The sequence below is a fragment of the Cryptomeria japonica genome, chromosome 4 (genome assembly GCF_030272615.1).
Source record: "Cryptomeria japonica chromosome 4, Sugi_1.0, whole genome shotgun sequence".
Taxonomy (NCBI): domain Eukaryota; kingdom Viridiplantae; phylum Streptophyta; class Pinopsida; order Cupressales; family Cupressaceae; genus Cryptomeria; species Cryptomeria japonica.
The window spans coordinates 565,699,109-565,719,117 of NC_081408.1; positions in this window are offsets into that span (position 1 = coordinate 565,699,109).

Here is a 20,009-nt window from a genome sequence, read left to right on the forward strand (position 1 = left end):
CACTGCTTCCCGTACTTGATCTTTATCTTGTTTGTGTCAATCCTACTATTGCACCTTTTCTATTTATGATTGAGATTTGTTTTGGGATTAAAAACTCTTGATGATTTCACTAAATGACTTTTGCATGACTGTACTTTCTAAGCTATCCTAGGGAACAAAAGAGACCTAGGGTTTTGCTCACTTCAAGGAAAAAGAAAATCTAGCAAGACAATCAACCCTTTTAAATAATATGTGGAACCCTTATGGTGAGCAAGAAAGCATTGAAAAACTTATAGATGTTGTCATAACACAAAGCTGAAACTATATTATTTTTTATAGATAATCAGATTTCTCCTTTAACCCGACTTTTTCTTGAATCATTACTGTAGGCATATCCAATGCATGATTTAAACAATAAGATACTAAAAATTCTAAAATAGGGTCATGAAAACCCTACCTCCAAATGTGGATATCTATTGTTATGACTATGACAATTTCTCTCCAAAATCTTTGATGCTAACTTCTATCACGCCTAAACTCTGCATGTGGTTTGCATGGTGTTGGCATGAGGTTCTTTGTAAATGTCCTTATGGATTCTCTTCATATTTTTATGAAACTCCTTCATCAAAGAGGCAAACCTCTAATTCAAACTTTGAAGTAACCCTTTGACTGTTGCATGCAGTCCTTTTCTTATAAACCTTCCTCCTTGTGGTGACGTGCTAAGACATAAACTGAAGGTGTAGCTTGCGGAACCTGTTGAGCATCAAATCTGAATTAAGTAAAATATCTTGATTTGAGAGATTAAATCATAGAAGCCATCTATCTTTGGAAGAAATTATCATTTTCATTGATACCGTAATAACCCATAAGTTATCGAACAAGTCTAATAGCATTCTATCAAAATATCCAAAATTCAAATAGTATCGATGAGACCCAGCGATGTCTCATTGATATAAAAAGGGTATCGAAGGAAAGGTAACACCGTTGAACTCTAAAAGGGACTCATCGAAAGCAATTATTCCACCAAAAGAGGATATCGAAGAAAGCAGAGACGGTTTTCATCGACGGGAAAAGGCTTCCGAGGAAATAATACCATCGGCGCAACATGAAGGAAACTTACCGAAAGAAGCATTCTTATCGAAAGAATGATATCGATCAAATAGAAGGAAGCTACATCAATAAAAGATATCGATAAGGATATGAGTTTCGAGGAGGCTAAAAGGCATGTTACCGATATGTGTGGTTTTACCGATGCAACTTTATCGAGGAAGATTACTAATGAGCTCATCGATGAAAGATGATAGTGGAAGCAAATCATCAAAAGAAAGATGGCCTCGATGAAACAATACCCATTCATCAAAGGAGTGTAGTGATGTCGATAGAAAAAGTGTTTCGATGGAAGGATAAAGGAAGTTACTGAAGGCCAAGGTTTCTTCGACATGAAACCCGATGGACATCAGATATATATCGATGAGGAAATAGGTTTCGAGGAGGCTAAAAGGCATGTCTCCGATATGTGTTGTTTCGTCAATATAACTTTATTGGTGGAAGACGACAAGAGAGGATAAAGAAAGGCTTCAGTGAGACAATAGATCCATTCATCGATGGGGCATAGTGATATCGATGGAAGAGGTATTTCAGTGGAAAAATAAAGGAGGTCACCAAAGCCCAAGGTTTCTTCGACATAAAAACCCGATGGATATCAGATAGGTATTGGTGAGGAGACAGCCACAGTGACCGAATACAACATTTCGATGAAGGGAGAAAGGATGAAATAACTATGTTAGGATAGCAGATATACGTTCATCTCCTCCAATGTATAAAGGATGAAATCCTTCTCATAGTTAGGATTTATTAAGGTAGGATCCTAAGCAATGGTCTGCTTCCTATGGGGGAACTCTGCTTCATCTTGCAGGAAATCCACAAACTGTTGATCAGAATCAAAGACCTGCCAATTTACTTGGTTATCAGGCACTGAGGGTCTTGCCACAAGTTTGATCTGTTGTTCTTTCTTGGTTGCAACATGATATGGAATGTCATGTTAGGCACCAATTGCTCCTAATCGGTCAACATGTTTATTATGATTTCTAGGGACACTAGAAATATTGAAGGCTTCAAATCCCTCAATTAGGTTGCATGCTCTATGCTTGTAGGACTTAAGAAGGTTGTTCTTAGTGGTTCTATGAGCTCTAATATGATTTAAAACCAACTCATTTTCTACATGCACCTTTAAGGATTTGATCCCTCTCTTTTGTGATGTTTGGAGACCCAAAATCAGGGCTTTATACTCAGCTACATTGTTAGTGCAACTGAACTGAAGTCTAAAAGAAAAGTAATATTTCTCCCCCTTGGGGGAGTTTAGCAATACACCAGTCCCTACACCATTCTTGTTCCTTCAACCATCAAATAACATGTCCCATATCCCCTATATATCATTGTCTTCCTTTGAAATATTGGGAATAGGGGTGTCTTGCTCATGTATACAATATGTGCCCAAGCTGGTATTATTGACCTCATCAATGAGACCAAATTGAAATGCATTTTCCCACTCATCAAGTAGGCAATCAAGAACCTCATCCAACTGAGTTGCATGCTCTCTTACTAAAATTTATTCTTTCTCCTCATGGAGAGTATAATTCATGTCAATGGGACTTGGGGTATAGGGTTCTATATGATCATTGGCAAAAGGTTCATCCCTAATAGTTACTTTGGTACCATATCTTGTCCTAAACAACATGTGTTACTAGTCAGAAGATAAGTAGACAGCTATCTTGGTAGTGAAATATCTAGACAAACAAATAGAAAAATAAGTAGGGAGGTCAATCACTGAGATGTCTTGCAACACACTACAACAACAATCTTGAACTCATCTGCTATATCTCCATTCTAGGAACTGATGCCATTCTGAGATAGGGGGAAGTCAGATCAAGACACTAAATCTGCTATAAAAAGCATTAGTTGAAGGAACAACTAGTGAGTAGGTATACCCGCCTAGGTCCTGTAGAGCCTAAAGTGAGAGAGTTAGTAACCAAATAGGTTCACTCTATAAGTTGGACAGGTCAATTGGAGGGTTTGATCATAGGAGTTGGCATTTCCTTAGAATGTATCCAATCTGTTGATTTGAGACCCAACAAAACCCTAGCATAACTTCTAAAAACTGGCTATAAATGGTTCTTTTCATTTGAAACAGAATGCAAACCCTAAAATCACATGAAAGCTTATACTTTTAGCTTTCTATTTCCCTCCAAGCTATGCATGAAATTGATTTTCTTGATAATCACATGGAAGGAGGCCTTTAGAAAACTTTTGTAAATAAATAAAGAATTTTATTTGTCTTTACATATTTTGAATTAAAATGCCTTTTCAAGTGAATTATTTTCCCTCCAAAACTTGCATTGTGAAATCTCATCCTTTTAAATAAGCTCAACCTTATAGACACCTTCAAGGTATTTAATAAATCCTTTCTCTAAACTTTCCTAAATTCATGATAAGACATGAGGTATATAATAGTTCTATTTTTTATCTCTTGAAGTGCCTTCAAACCTTAATTTTTAGATAGTTAAATGTCCATTTTACATTTCTAAAAAAATTGGAGGTCTTATTATATTCCACATGATGGCTACATGTTGACAAAGTTACCCCTCACAACTACTGGTCCCTCTCCCTAATAGGGTATTTGCATGAACACCCAAGTCCAGCTATGTCAAACCCGAGTTTGACTCCTTCAGACTCAAGTTAATCATTGGTCACATGTAGAACATGCATTTGAAGACTTGAATGACCTTCCCTCCAAAGTATTTTCTTTTGGAAAAAAAATTTTCTTTCATGAAGTCACATGAATGTGCTTCTTTTCTAAAGTTTTTACAATATAATCATAAGAATATAGCCCTTCTTTTCATTTATAAGGTACATTTGAAACCTTTTGGAGCCTTTTAATGAGATTTCCAAAACAACAAGGACCTGGGACCTTAGAAAAGACTTGAATAAGCTTCAGGATATTAAAATTTAGACTCAAAGAATGAAGCTACTAACAACAAAAAAACCCCTATTAAATGCAATTGACATATAAATGAAAATTGGATAACAAAAATAAACAGGGATATAACATTAGGTATTATAATAATATCATATGTGAAAACAACCAATAATAAAATCAAACCAAATGATATATAGGATTTGGTCATATATGTATATGTAGATATATAGATATATACATAATATGTATATGTATATGATGCTCTACAAAAAGAAGGATAGTTAGAAAAACCTATTTGATTGCTACACACACAAAGAGAAGCACAAGAAACAAATCTTAGTCATTAGGGTTAGCAAATCAAAGATTAAACACTATCCTAATCAAGCATATCAAGAAAGACACTACACAAAAAATAAAAAGCTTAATGAATCTAAGAAAAGCTGAACTCTATGGTCTAACTACCAGAGATAGCAAGAAACTCTCCAACCAAAGCAGGGGAGACAAACCCAACAATCTTTGCTTAGGGAGAAGCTCTAGACCCCAAATCTGAAGAAAGAAATAGAGCTAAAGTAAGTGAATTGGATAACAACAAGAATGTAAAGTGCACCCCTATTTTGCTAACCAAAATGCTCAAAATTAAATGAAAATCTTTAATGAATACACAAAACTATATACATATGCAGGCGCACCATGGTTGAGATGGTCCAACTCCCTAGTCTCACTCTACGACTAATCTCATGCCATATCTAAATCAAAGACATCTCAAATACATCATCGGTGGAAAGCTGCAAAATGTCATTTTCATACATAAGCAAGACATACACAATTGGGCACAATCACCAAGAGAACAAAGTGTGTTTCAGATCATTGTCCTAATTGTGGTGTGGTCACAAAGAGGTTGAAAAATTTACGGTGATCTCTTCGTGACCACACCACAATTAGGACAATGATCTCAAACACACTTTTTACCATTCTCTTGGTGATTGTGCCCAATTGTGTATGTCTTGCTTATGTATGAAAATGGCATTAAGCAGCTTTGCACCGACGATGTATTTGAGATGTCTTTGATTTAGATATGGCATGATCTTAATCGTAGAGTGAGACTAGGGAGTTGGACCATCTCAACCATGGTGCACCTGATCATATTAGCTTGAAACCATGCACCTCATATTAGCCTCAAACCTATGCCCCTACTGGTAGGTGGTGGGGATAGAATATCATCTGTTGTACATATCAATGACTAGATAATAATTTATTTTTCTTGATAAAAATTATCATCGTCAGAATTATGACGAATACCAAGCTTTCGACCGACGATGTAATCGGCGGACATACAACATTCTTGTCGGTGAAATGTTCTGGAGTCGTCGCACTTCCAACTCAAACCACACAAACATCCGACGAGGATGTTGTACGTGTGATGGCACTTTGTAGTCGGACGGTCATCGATGTCTCTGAATGGACCGATGACACAAGCGTCGGATAAACAACATCACCGTCAGTGCGAAGTTCCAAATTGTCGTCGGCTTTGCGACAAAATCTATTGGTTCCGACGACTTCTTTGACCGTCGACAGAGTCCATTGGATTGTCGTATTTCTGACGGGCATGGCATCGTCGACCAATCCGATGCCGAGTTTTTGACGGTTGATTTTGTTGGCACTCCGACAAAAAATAGTCGCAAATATGACAAACGGTCGTTGGAAATCAGCTCTGAATGTACTAGTGAGGGTTTACTTGGGTGACATCCTCAATACTAAGGGATTATCAGATTTGGCCATTAGTATTGAAGTATGAGACTATCGATGCTCTATAAGATAGTTGATGTGGCCCTAGAAAATTTAGGATGTGGATGAGTGTGAACGGAATATCATCTCTTATCAAGTTATTACTTAATCAAGCAGGATTTATTTGGTTGGGAAGATCGAGTTGCGATTGCCTCTTTTTATCTTGGGATTTTGTCGCATTGGAGCGGCCCCACTAGGCTTTTTAACCTCAACCATGGTATAAGGTGATTTGGGGAGTAGAGGATGCATGTAGACTATAGATGCCTGGAGGAAGTGATAAAATAATAGATTGGGAGGTTTTTCAAACTACCAAGCTTGCCATATAGGGAGGCAGTCATTAACACTATTGATCACAACACTTAGTCAAGTGGCCATCTACATGATAGACAAAACTATGAAATCTATTTTTCAAATGTGGTATAGATCCTTGGGGAATCACTATGGGGGATCAAATTTGGGTGATTCCTGGTGGCTTGAATCAACTATAATGCAATAATGGAGGCAATCCCTTCTATTGTTGTTAGGCCAATAGTTTGGACCATAGATGGGATCTTCCATGCCAATGTTGTAAATCATGGAAGGGAAACTAAATGTGCATAAAAACTCTTCAGAGAAGGTGTAGAAAATAGGAACCTTGAAGTATTTGCTACTCATTTGAGCAACAATAGGGATTTGTTTTCCCCATCTCAAGTTGATTGAATGTATGAGTGTGCTGACAGTTTGATGTATATCATGCACAAAGTGTTGTAGTTGCCTTTTTAAGTTGATATAGAATGCTACCCCCTCCGCTGGTGCTTACCTTTAAAAAAATAACAATACTTTAAATCGATTAACATATTACATTCATTTCTTTAAATATTATTATATCTCTATATATTTTTCTATGGATGTAGGAAATTGCAAATGATATACTTGTATCTAATTCTAAGGTTGGGGTCCCATGGAGAGAGGCTTCCTAAAAAATAGAGTTGGAGTTGCTGAGATTTTTTAGGAATATTTTAAAGTTGGCGGTCCCATGAATTTAGTCTTTCAATTTAGGTTAAAAGTTTAAGCTCCTAGATTTAAGGATGTTGGTGGTCCCATGAATTTTGTAGTGTGGATTAACTTACATTTGAACTCATAAATTTAAGCAAATTAGTGGTAAATAAAGTTAGTTTCCCTCTAAAATTCAAATGATTGACAAGTGACATAAAATATTCCTAAGGGCAATTTCTAGCTCCAATCCATTTTCACCCGCTTAACTTTACAAGACTAAAAAGTAGGGGCTCCTATTTTTTAGGAAAAGATTCCAAATAATCTCGTAGAAAAATAATAATTTCTTCATGGGACCACCTCTTCCTTAAAAATAGAGCTTACCTTTTAAAAAAATAACAATACTTTAAACTGATTAACATATTACATTCATTTGTTTAAATATTATCATATCTCTATATATTTTTCTATCAATGTAGGAAATTACAAATTATACACTTGTATGTGTTTCTAAGGCTAGGTTCCCATGGGGGGGCTTCAAGGTCTATTTTTTTGGAGGTCCCATGGAGAAAAAACAAATTTTCTACAAGATTAATTGGAATCTTTCCTCGAAACCAACAACCTGTACTTTTTAGGACAAGTTTGAGCAAGTGGAAAAGGTGGGGGGCTAGAAATTGCCCGACCAGTTTAGGATTTTTTCTGCCATTTGTCAATCATCTCATGTTTTTCAATTTTTACCAACTTTTTTTTATTTTAGATTATTAATCTTTTGAATTGAATATGCTAAATAATAAAATTCATAAGACTGCTAGGTTTCATTAATTTTAGAGCTTAAACTGCACTACAAAATTCATGGGACCGTGCGCTTTGAAATGATCCTAAAAAATCTTAGTAGCATCCACTGATTTTTTTAGGAAACCCTCCTCCATGGGACCCAACCTAGTTCTAATTTGACAAATTAGGAAATGAAGTGCATAAAATATAAATATCATAGAAAACAATTTGTAACATTATAGATGTATAAAGTGTATACCTTTATTTAATGATTCCAATTTCACACTCTCCTAGCACTCATTTTACTTTTTCCCACTCATCTAAGCATATAGGACCATTTCTAGCATTAAATTAATCTTCAACTCAAGAATATGAATCTTTTCTTATTTTAAAACCTTAACACACTCTTATTTGGGCCCCTATTTTAATATGTCATTTCTTTAATATTATTTTAAATATATACAGGTCTTATCCCATCTTAAATTTCCAAGTACATTTCCCCCCACTTAAATGTCGTTATCCTATTATAAATTATAGATCCAATATCATACCCTATTATCTTGCTTCCCTTAAAATTCAAACATATTTTTGTCGGCACTTTTCAAACAAGTCTAAAACATCTTATGCTTTTTGGCTGAAATTTTGGAAGAGTAATGTGTTGGCCTTGACATTTCTAGATCTATCTTTCAAATTGAGATTTTACCTATTCAAGTCAACCTTTTATTAATTTAAACTTGAAAATTCATATATAAGCAAGTTAGCCTTCCCTATTTGGCAATCATTAAGAAGCCACTTGAAGCGCAATATGAAGAGATAGATTTGTGTAAGGTGAAGTTACACATTTGCAAATTCAAGGAAAAATCAACAACATCCAATCTTCATCAACATTTTCATCATAAAGGAAGTTTCAAGGAATATTGGAGGATGATAGGGAGACACCAACTGATTATTGGCTTGTACCTCTCCCTAAAGGGTTGCGTATGATTTCAAGTCATTCTTATTTTTTTGCAATTTAGCTTTAGATTTGAGTTTTATCATTGAAATACATGACTCATGCATTCTTGAGTTAATTCATGCATCACATTTTATCACTTCATTTAGGGTTTACTCTATAAATACTTGAGTAGGACTCTTATTTATGTGTACAAACTTAGGCTTATCACAATCTTAGACACACTTAAGGTTCAAAACACACACTATAATTTTAGATTCAATTGTGCTATTCATGGAAGTGAAAATCACCAAAACGGGGCCTTGACCAAGGCAAGCCCCTATATAGCCACAACCCCACCTTCTTTCTATTTTACAAGATCAGATACAAATCTCTATCACACTCTAAAGACACATCAATTCTCAAGACTCAAAAACAAGAACACTGTAAATTTTATTAGGAGACCTCTAGACACTGGCAACTAGCACCTTAGTCCTCTAGGACTAGGGCACCTAGCACCGTAGTTCTCTTTGTTCCAGCTTAGACTTGTCGAGAAGACAATACAAACTCTCAAAGTTTTAGATCTAGTCTTTGTGTTCAATTGATCATCAGTTAGGACCAGGGTGCTTAGCTACAATGACCACTTAGCTACAACTCTGCTTTCAATCACAGGTGCATTTCTGAGTATTTGTTTTATTTTTGTATTGTTTTTTAGCTTCCAATTTCTATATCAGATAGTTTTATCAATTGATGTGCTCATTTATACATGCTTAGGACCTAGTAAATTTATATTTTGAATCAAATAATTAATATTTCAAGTGTCAAAGTAATAGAACCCAAGGATTGCTTGACTCTCTTTAAGTAAGAGTTTGTCAAACTTACACCCCTTTAGAGGTTTGTATTCTAATGTTTAATGAAAGAGGGTTTGGTCCTAGTTGAATTGATAGCTAGTTTAGTCCATCCCTATTTTATCCTAAACAAATATATATATGAGAGCATAGATGTGCACTATAATCTACAATGCATTATTTAAAAAAGTCTTAATATTGAAAAAATGGTGTCATCATCTTTTAATTTTCCTTTTTTAATCTTTAATAAATATTAATATTTATTACTAAATACAAGGTTAAAAACATGTCCACTATGATAGTTGATTACAATAGAATAAAATTGAAGTTTTTGAATCAAAGGACATGATTATATCAAGTTGTCCAAGTTATCTTGACAAAATTAAGAGCATTCCTATAGAACCATGACAACTATAAATTATAGTAATGCCTTTTTTTCAAGTTGTTGCATGGCATATCCTTTGGGCATAACCAAAATAATTGTATGAAGGTGTTTTCACAATTGTATTGATTTGTCATAACACTGAGCTATTGTAAGATATTTTTCTTTACAATCTTGATGAAATCCAAGAAGTTCAATGATGACACAATTATGTGTTGGAAGTATGTGTTGATGTGGTTGTCATTGATGTCAAACTTGTTGTTCTGGATTGACATTGCTCTGGAATGTCTGTGGTGTAGAGATATCTTATTGTCTTGGCATTTCTAGTGTTCATTAGTTGTTCCACAAGTGTTCGGGTCCAAAAAGTGTTGTCAACATTGTTTATTACGGTTATCTTTGTTGGATATAGTTTTGATATCATTTATATGATTGTTTTGTGGTCCAAAAATATTTGTGTTCTTTGAGTGTTGTAGCATTGTTCGTTGTTGGTCACGATATTATATCCTTAGGTCCGACTATGATTTGTGGGAGATTGTTTGATGTGTTATGGGTCTCGTCATAGCATGTGGATATCCGGATTTGAGTTACTTGCATTGGAGAGTATGTTTTGACCATCAATTGTTATATGGATGTGCAGCATGTGGATATGTTGTTGGTTATGTTATGGTGATTGTAGATTGGTGAATTGATCTTTGGAAGATGTTTTTTGGTCCCCTCTTTCTCCTGGAGTGGATTAGCATGTGTATTTTTGATCTGGAAGTTATATTTTGGTTCAGGCCAACTTGGTTCAAGCTTTGATGATCTATCTTGTATATAAGAAATGTGTATGATTGAGTTGTGTGTATGAGAAGAGTATGGAAGTGTGATGAGTTATGGAGTGTATATGTATGATGCAAAGATAATCATTGAGGTTCAGTGAAGAGAAAAGAAGAAGAGTTGTGTTTGAATGATATGCAAGTTGTGTTGAGATTGTGGCAGAGATATGAGACCGAGTGTTGGCAATTGAGGTCTGAGTTGTGTGTGTGTTGATGTTGGTTGCTTGATGCAGAGTTCAAGGACAACTTCATGATCAGGAGATCCTTCTTTTCATATTTTTTTTGTATCTTGCCCTATTGCAGTTAGCTTCAGGTTTTGCAAGTCCTTGTTCGTATCTTGCGCCATGAGAAATTGGTCTTGGTTTGCAAGTTCGGAGTAGTGAGCTCTTTTATTTGTAATCTGATATACATAGTGGATATATTTTTGTGGGCAGGTGCTCATCATGGTTTTTCCTTGTTTGGGTTTTCCACATAAAAAATCTTGGTGTTCAAGTGTTGGATGTGTGTTGATGTTTAATTATTTATGTGTTGCATTAATTTTTGTTTTGGACTAATTCACCTCCCCCCTCTCAGTCCCACCTTTTTCCAACTATGATGCTTTGAGATGATTGGCAGAGTACCATAAAGTATTAGCTATAAGGGATCATTATTTATTCTATATTGTCAATCTTCTTCTTGTAAATTATGACACATGTTCAAGAGTGAAGATACATTTCCTTATACTTTTAAGTAAATCAACCTTGGTTCAGGGATAGAGATTTATAGGATCTTGATTTATCAAGATTTAATTTATTCCTTGGTTAATTGCAAGGGTTATGTTTGTTTCCATGCCTAGGTGTCTTGAGGTAACCATTCAAATTCAAGCCCCAAACATGAATTGAGATCATTTATGCTCTCTTTTATAAGCATGGTAGTGGGAAAGGAATTAATTTCTTCCAACTCTCCCATCTCTTTGAACTCTCCTATCATGTAATAATGTTCAAAAAAATTCTCCAACTTAAAACTTGCATAGTATGGGAACCTGTCTTCAAATGTTCGGATGACATCTTGGACCTCCACTATTTTCAAGACTAGACAACCTGCTCCATTTAGTGCGTAGAAATAAAATGGTAAATTTTTAAGGAAAAAAAAAGGTTAAAACCCCCTAAAAAAGCTAAAAGAGAGAGGATTATCATTGCACATTCAACAAGATATTTTCTTTATTAAATTTCAACTACTTTTAGTTTGTTTATAACTTTGTTATTTATCCCTATGCTACCCCCTCTGATGTCTGTAAAATTCAAATAAAAAAAAGTTTCATCCCTAATACTACATCATCACTTTCCCCCCAACATAGAATCTTGAGAAACATTGCTTAAAACTCAAGATGTTTATAAAATTTCTTATAAGAGATCTAACGTACCTTTTCAGCTTCCTCTTCTAAAACTTAAAACGTAGATATATATGCCTCCCAGAGAATGTTTTTTTGTCAATTAATTAAAGATACTAAAATAAGGGTAAATGTATGAATATTGAAGCAATTATGCATAAACAGCTAACTAAAATCATCAAACAGAACCACAAGCATGGATCTGAGCAGTAGACGAAGGTTCGGATCTGTTCCCAGAAATTTGGCCTAAATTATCAGGACCGTGGTGGTGGTCACCTTGGTCCTCCACAATTTTCACCATCCAAAGGGGATCATGTTCATCTCTGTGAATCATGTCGAATCTCCAAAACGTAGCTCTATACCTTTTCCTACACATAGTGAAAATGGGGAAATGATTGGGAATAAGGGTTTGCCTTAGGCCAAACCCTGGTTTTGAAATTAATCATGAAATCAAATTGAAATGTAAATGAAGTATTGTAATGGAAATGTTTTCCTTTTGTGGGAAAGGCTGAAAAATATCCGAAGCACTAATGATATACCTTTTAATGAAATTGTGTTTGTCTTCACAAGGAATTAGGGTTTCATGTATAAAGTCTTCATAAAACATAAAACATGAATATCATCTCTAATGCTTGAATCTTGACTTCACTTCTGCTCCAATGCTTGATAGAAGACTGATAGATTTCTCATTAAATGTAGGATCTCATTTTTCTCTCTTGAGCTGATTATGATTTCGGATTAGGATTTAAATGACAGGGGTAGACCTCCTTTTATACATGCTAGTCAAAAAAAAATTGAATTACTGACACAGGCCGACACGGGATCTAGGTTCTCGCTCAAATTGATTTACCATTTTGAGGCCCCAAAATGAGCCCTTTTTTACAAGACCATGGAACTAGGTGCCTTGGTCCTTGAGGAACATAGCGCCCAACACCTTGGTCTTGGACATCAGGGTCCCAGGACTAAGGAGAGAAAAATGCATATGGTGAAAATTCCAGTTTGATACATGGTGTGAGTACAATTAGAGCTTCAATCAAGACTTAGGGAACAAATACCAAAATGAGGACCCAAGTGAGGACAAAATTGTAGGCAAGTATAATTTAGGATGCTACATTTAGCCCCCACTTTAGCGGGAGTATGAGACTAGGCATACTCATGGTAAATTACAAAGGTTTGCATTGAAATTTCATCAAGACACCAAAGAGACAAGACACACTAAGCCCCCAAGGGACTTTAGGATCTTACTACTTCAATATCAAGATAAAAGAGACATCATAAGAAAGAGAAAAGAGAGAGAGATAATCATGATTGCTAGACTAGTAAGGTTTTCTTACTATGAGTCATGAAAAAGAAAAATACCATATTACAAAGCAAAAGGCTCAGTTTGTAAAGTAAATTGAGTATTGAATCATGTGATAGTGTGTGCATAAATTGAAACATTGAGAGAAATGTATCACCCCATGTTAAAGTGATTACATATGCCTTATCAAGAGAAATTGCTTTAAGGTAGCATGCATCCGAAGACAAGCACGTTACCATAATGATATGCCCCCAAGAAATGAAAAATCAAAGGAAAATGGTCACAAAACATAAAACACATAAGGGATCCACAAACTCCAGGGTTAGTATTCTCTTATGATAAATAATGTATATCATGAATATTTGTATTGAATTTACCTCATCCCCCAAAGGAAGTGGAACCAAAAGCACAATGGAAGAAGAGAACATGTGATACAGGAGCATCCCCGGTTCACAGCAATCTTGCATCAACCAAAAATATTTTCTTTTATGTTTTGTTTTTTGTTTGCAGTTTCAGTTTTCCTTTCTGTGTGTCCCAGTTTTGGCTCACCAGTTCCTGTGGAGTTGGATTCTACTTGAAAACCTGATCATCCTGCTTTCGTTCAAACCGCATCACATTTGGAGCACTATTCGGCAAGATATCGCTAGCGGTTTCCTTGATAGTTTCTTGTTACCAGTTGTTTCATTGTTGTCGGTTGCCTGAGACCTATTCTGATGATCTTTCGGAACCCATTCCGAAGCTTGCAAAGCCTTGGGCGTTGATCTTGATGTTTCTTGGCGTGTGGTTGACCTTCTGCGTTTCATCCTTTAGATTTTCCGGAGGAATCTCTTAGCGGAGGCCGACCTTATTCATTTTGCACGTTAGGTCTTGTTCTTCGGGTTTCGATCTTTTTGGGTTGATAGGATCCTTTTGGATCGATATATATATTTGTAATCATTCTTTATAATTCACTCAATGGAGAAATCAAGAAGTATTAGATAGATAGATTGTGCCTAGAAGATAGCTCTTTCGCTTTAAGGTCCCAGTGTGACATATTCTACCAGGCATGTGTGTCAGTATGTTGTAACCCAGTTGTTACTGGTTGGATGTAATTAACTTTCATGCAATAAAACTATCTGTTATGCATTGCCTCCATCATATATGTGTGTTTCCATTGTGTTTACTCTTGCTGACCAGTTTGGACTGATCTCCTCAATGTCCCTCCTCACTGGTGACTACTTCAAGTGGTATTAGAGCGAAATTCATTCCAGAGGTTGTGTGTCCTGAATCTTGTTGTAGGGTGGCGGATTATGGATCCGACCTACAATTGTAGAGGACTAGCATGGATTAATGGCACAAAGAGGAACTAGGAATGGTGGAGTGCGTGGGAATGCAGACCCTGTTGTAATGGAGATGTTGCGAGGAATAGCAGCCCGGTTAGAAGATATGGAGATAGCCCAAAGAAGAGGCTGACATTTTGAGGATGTGAGAGAAGATGAAGGAGAAGAAGCCTTGAAGAACAAGTGAACCTATCGGCAGTTGATTCGGAGGAGGAAAGGTGTTTAAGGGTTTTGAGTAGGGCAAACACTAAACCTCATTTTACCCCACCAAAATTTGATGGGAAGTTAGATTCAGATGAATTGATGGATTGGATCTCAGAGATGGAGAAGTATTTTGATTTTGAAAACACTGCAGAGGAGAGGAAGGTGAAATATGCCTGTACCCAGTTGAAGGGTCATGCATCTCTTTGGTGGGAGCACTTACAAGTTGATAGGAAAAGAAGAGGTAAAGAAAAGATTAAGATATGGGATATGATGATTGCTAAGTTAAAATCAAAGTTTGTCATGGCAAATTATCAAGTAGATTTGTTCCAAAAGTTGCATAATCTGAGACAGAAGGAATCTAGTGTGAAGGAATACACTGAAGCATTTTACAAGTTGAACATCAGATCCGGACATGTTGATGATGAAATTGAACAAATTGCAAGATATTTGAATGGATTGTGGATGTCTATACAAGATGAACTCAATGTGATCAAATTAGAAAGTGTTGAAGAGGCTTATCAGTATGCAATAAAGGCTGAAGAGAAATTGAATAAAAGGCATGAGTAGAGATAGAGAGGTAGGGGTGGAAGGTTTACTGGAGGAAGATTTCAAGGAGGAAGAGGATACACCGGAGGAAGGGGAACCAGTACAGATCAGAACAAGGACAAGGAAGTGAGCAAGGAAGGTAATTCATACCAGAAGGATGATAGAAATTTCTACCGGAGGAGAGAACCGGATGGTTACTGAAATGAGAACTTTGGAAGATAAGACAAGAGGACATTCAGAGGAACCTGTTTTAAATGTGGAAGAGAAGGACACATTGCATTTGAATGTAAGAAGTCAGAAGCTAATGGAAGAGCGAAAGTGGTGGAAGAGAGCCCCACCGGATCAGACAATAAACCGGAAGATGGAGAACTGTTGATGATGAGGAGAGCGTTGTGTCATACTAGAGGAGATAAAGAACCCTTGCAGAGGAAGAGCCTGTTCAAAACCAGATGTAAGGTATCTGGTAAGTGTTGTAAAGTTGTTATTGATAGTGGTAGTTTAGATAATCTTGTTTCAGAAGAGATTGTGAATAAGTTGAAATTGGAAAGATTTAAACACCCTAAGCCTTACCAAATAGCATGGATTCAGGATGAACATAAGTTGTTAGTAAGTGAACAGTGTTTAGTAAAATTGAAAATTGGGAATTATCATGATGAAGTTTTGTGTGATATTATGCCTATGGACATTTGTCATCTTTTGTTGGGAAGACCTTGGCAATTTGATAGATAGGAAATACATGATGGGAGGATGAATACATACACTATTGTGGCCAATGGGATGAATCAAACCTTGTTTCCTTTAGAGGAACCTTTGAAGAATGAAGTTTGTACAAATACCAGAATCTGTCTAGTAGATGGAAGGAAGTTCATGGATGAACTGAGACATGAGAATGTGTGTTTTTCCTTAATTCCCAAGAAGACTGAGAGAACGGAACTAGAAGGAGAACACCCAACAGAGATAAGAGATTTGCTGACAGAGTATGGGGACATCATTTCAGATAATGTACCTGACGGATTGCCACCTATTAGAATTATTAGTCATTGCATGGACTTAGTTCCCGGAGCTAGTTTGCCTAACAAAGTTGCACACCGATTAACACCGACTAAGAGTGAAGAACTGGATAGACAAGTGCAGGATCTATTGGAGAAAGGTTTGATCAGGGAAATTTTGATCCCTTGTGTACTACCAACAGTATTAGCACCTAAGAAGAATGAAGAATGGAGGATGTGTATCGATTCAAGAGCAATAAACAATATCACAGTAAAATATCGATTTCCCTTGCCTAGGATGGATGACATAATAGACTATTTGAGTGGAGAAAAGTACTTTACAAATATAGATTTGAATAGTGGATATCATTAGATCAGGATCAAAGAAGGTAATGAATGGAAGACAACATTTAAGACAAGTGAAGGATTATATGAATGGTTGGTGATGCCTTTTGGATTGACTAATGTACTGAGTACTTTCATGAGGCTGATGAATGAGGTTTTGAAGAAATTCTTGGGTAAGTTTGTTATTGTGTATTTGGATGACATTCTAATTTTCAGTAAGACAAAAGAGGAGCATTTGTTGCAGTTAAGACAATTTTTGCAGAGGTTGAGAGAAGAAAAGTTACTGATCAATATCAAGAAGTGCACTTTCATGAAGGATGAGTTAGTTTATTTAGGATTTGTGATATCTGGGGATAGTTTGAAGATGGACCCTGAGAAAGTGAAATCCATTGTTGAGTGGCCAACACCAGAAAGCATTGGAGAGATAAGATCATTTCATGGATTGGCTAGTTTTTACCGAAAGTTTATCAGAAATTTTAGTTTAGTTTGTAACCCTATGACTGAGACCATGAGGGGAGATCAAAAGGAATTCAAGTGGACCACTAGAGCAAACAAAATTTTTGAGTTGTTGAAACAGAAAGTGACTGAGCAGCTTGTGTTGGCTTTACCGGATTTCAATAAGGTATTTCAAGTGGATTGTGATGCAAGTGGAACAATGATGGGAGCAGTTTTGAGTCAAGAAGGAAGAGAAATAGCATATTTTTGTGAGAAATTGAATTATTCCCAGAAGAGATATTTAGTATATGATCAGGAATTTTATGCCATAATTCAAGCCTTGAAGAAATGGAGACATTACTTGTTGCCTAAGGATTTTGTGTTGTATATAGATCATCAGGCTTTGCAATATTTGAATAGTCAGAGTAAGTTGAATCAGAGACATATGAGATGGGTAGAGTTCTTGTAGAGTTACACCTTTGTGTTGAAACATAGAAGTGGGAAATCTAACAAAGGTGTTGATGCATTGAGTAGGAGAAGGAATTTGTTGGCAGAGATGAGAGTGACAGTATTAGGTTTTGATGATTTGAAGACCTTGTATGATAAAGACCCGAATTTTGCATAACCTTGGAAAGCATATAGAGAACCGGTTATGGTTGATAGGAGAAAATGGTTGGATTACTTCATTTAGGATGGGATGTTATTCAAGGGAGTTTAGTTATGCATACATAAAAGTTCCATGAGAGAGAACCTTATAAAAGAGAAGCATAGTGGAGGCTTAGCTAGATATTTTGGCATTGATAAAAAAGTTGCCTTGGTGAGTGAACAGTACTTTTGGCCCCAAATTCATAAGGATGTTAAGAGATATCTATAGAGTTGTAGAGTTTGTCAAGTTGCAAAAGGTAGTATTTAGAATGTGGGATTGTATAAACCTTTGATGGTACCGGTAAGACCTTGGGAGGATATAAGTATGGATTTTGTACTTGGCTTACATAAGACACTGAGAGGAAATGATTCTATATTTGTGATAGTGGATAGATTTTCAAAGATGACTCATTTCACACCTTGTAAGAAGACATCGGATGCATTGCACGTAGCAGACCTATTTTTCAAGGAAGTGGTAAGATTGCATGGATTACCTAAGATCATAGTTTCAGATAGAGACACTAAGTCTATTTTTGGAGAACTCTTTGGAAGAAGATGAAGACATATTTGAAGTTCACTTCTACTTTTCATCCATAGACTAATGGACGGACAAAATTAGTTAACCAGAGTTTGGGAAACTTGTTGAGATGTCTAGTGGGAGATAAAATTGGAAGTTGGGATTTGATCCTTGCACAAGAAGAGTTTACCTATAATAATTCAGTGAATAGAAGAACTGGAAAAATTCCTCTTCAGATTGTTACTTGAGTGCATTCTAAAGGAATAGCAGAATTGAGAGACATTAGCAGTGAAGACTGGAAGAGTTCAGAAGCAGAAGAATTTGCAGATCACATGGCAGCATTGCATATTCAGGTTAGAGAACATTTGGAAGACATGAATAGAAAATACAAGGAGAAGGCAGATGAGAAGAGGAGACATAAGGAATTTGAAGTTGGCAATGAAGTGATGGTCTATTTGAGAAAAGAGAGATTCCCGGTTGGAACTTATAATAAGTTGCAAATGAAGAAGTTTGGACCCTGTAAGATCTTGAGAAAGTTCAGTTTTGGAAATGCATATGAAGTGGAGCTACCGGATTGTCTAACTATTTCACCTATATTAAACATTATAGATCTTCATGAGTACCATGAACCGGAATTCAGTGAGGACAGTATTGCAAACTTGGAGAAACAATTGCCTCGGAAGGAACTAGATCAGATTGAAGAGATTTTGGATAGTAGGATTGGGCGTAGTACCCAAAGCAGTCAGTACAAAGAATATCTTGTGAAGTGGAAGAACAGACCAGTCGAAGATTCATCTTGGATTTCTCAGGTAGAGGTAGACCGCCTTGGTTTCCCTTTGACCCCAGCAAAGTGAGAGGCTCACTTTTTTTTATTAACCCCAGATGTCTGATGCAGGAGCATCCCTGGTTCACAGCAATCTTGCATCAACCAAAAATATTTTCTTTTATGTTTTGTTTTCTATTTGCAATTTCAGTTTTCCTTCCTATGTGTCTAGGTTTTGGCTCACCGATTCCTATGGAGTTGGATTCTACTTGAACACCTGATCATCCTGCTTGCTTTCAAACCACGTTACATTTGGAGCACTCTTCGACAAGATATCGCTATCGGTTTCCTTGATAGTTTGTTACCGGTTGTTTTGTTGTTGCTGGTTGCCTGAGACCTATTTTGATGATCTTCTGAAACCCATTCCCAAGCTTGCAGAGCCTTGGGCATTGATATCGATGTTGCTTGGCGTGTGGCCAACCTTTTACATTTCATCCTTTGGATTTTTCGGAGGAATCTCTTAGCGGAGGCCAACCTTATTCATTTTGCACATTAGGTCTTGTTCTTTGGGTTTTGATCTTTTTGGGCTGACAGGATCCTTTGGATCAATATATATATATATATATATATATATATATATATATATATATATATATTTGTAATCATGCTTTAGAATTCACTCAATGGAAAAATTAAGAAGTATCAGATATATATATTGTGCCTAGAAGATAGCTCTTTCGCTTTAAGATCCCAGTGTGACCTATTCTACCAAGCCTGTGTGCCGATATGTTGTAACCCAGTTGTTACCGGTTGGATGTAATTAACTTTCATACAATAAAACTATCTATTATGTATTGCCTCCATCGTATCTGTGTGTTTCCATTGTGTTTACTCTTGCTGACCAATTTGGATTGATCTCCTCGAGGTCCCTCCTCACCGGTGACTACTTCAACATGTGTCTTTTGAGTCAACATGGAAGAGACCAAAAGAGATCTTAACGCTTTGCATTGTCCCCAAGTAGACAACACAAGGGATAACACATAGAAGAATTGAGATAGAAATAGAAGAATGTCACAATAGATGCATCCTCTTTATTACCTTGCACCAATAGAGTG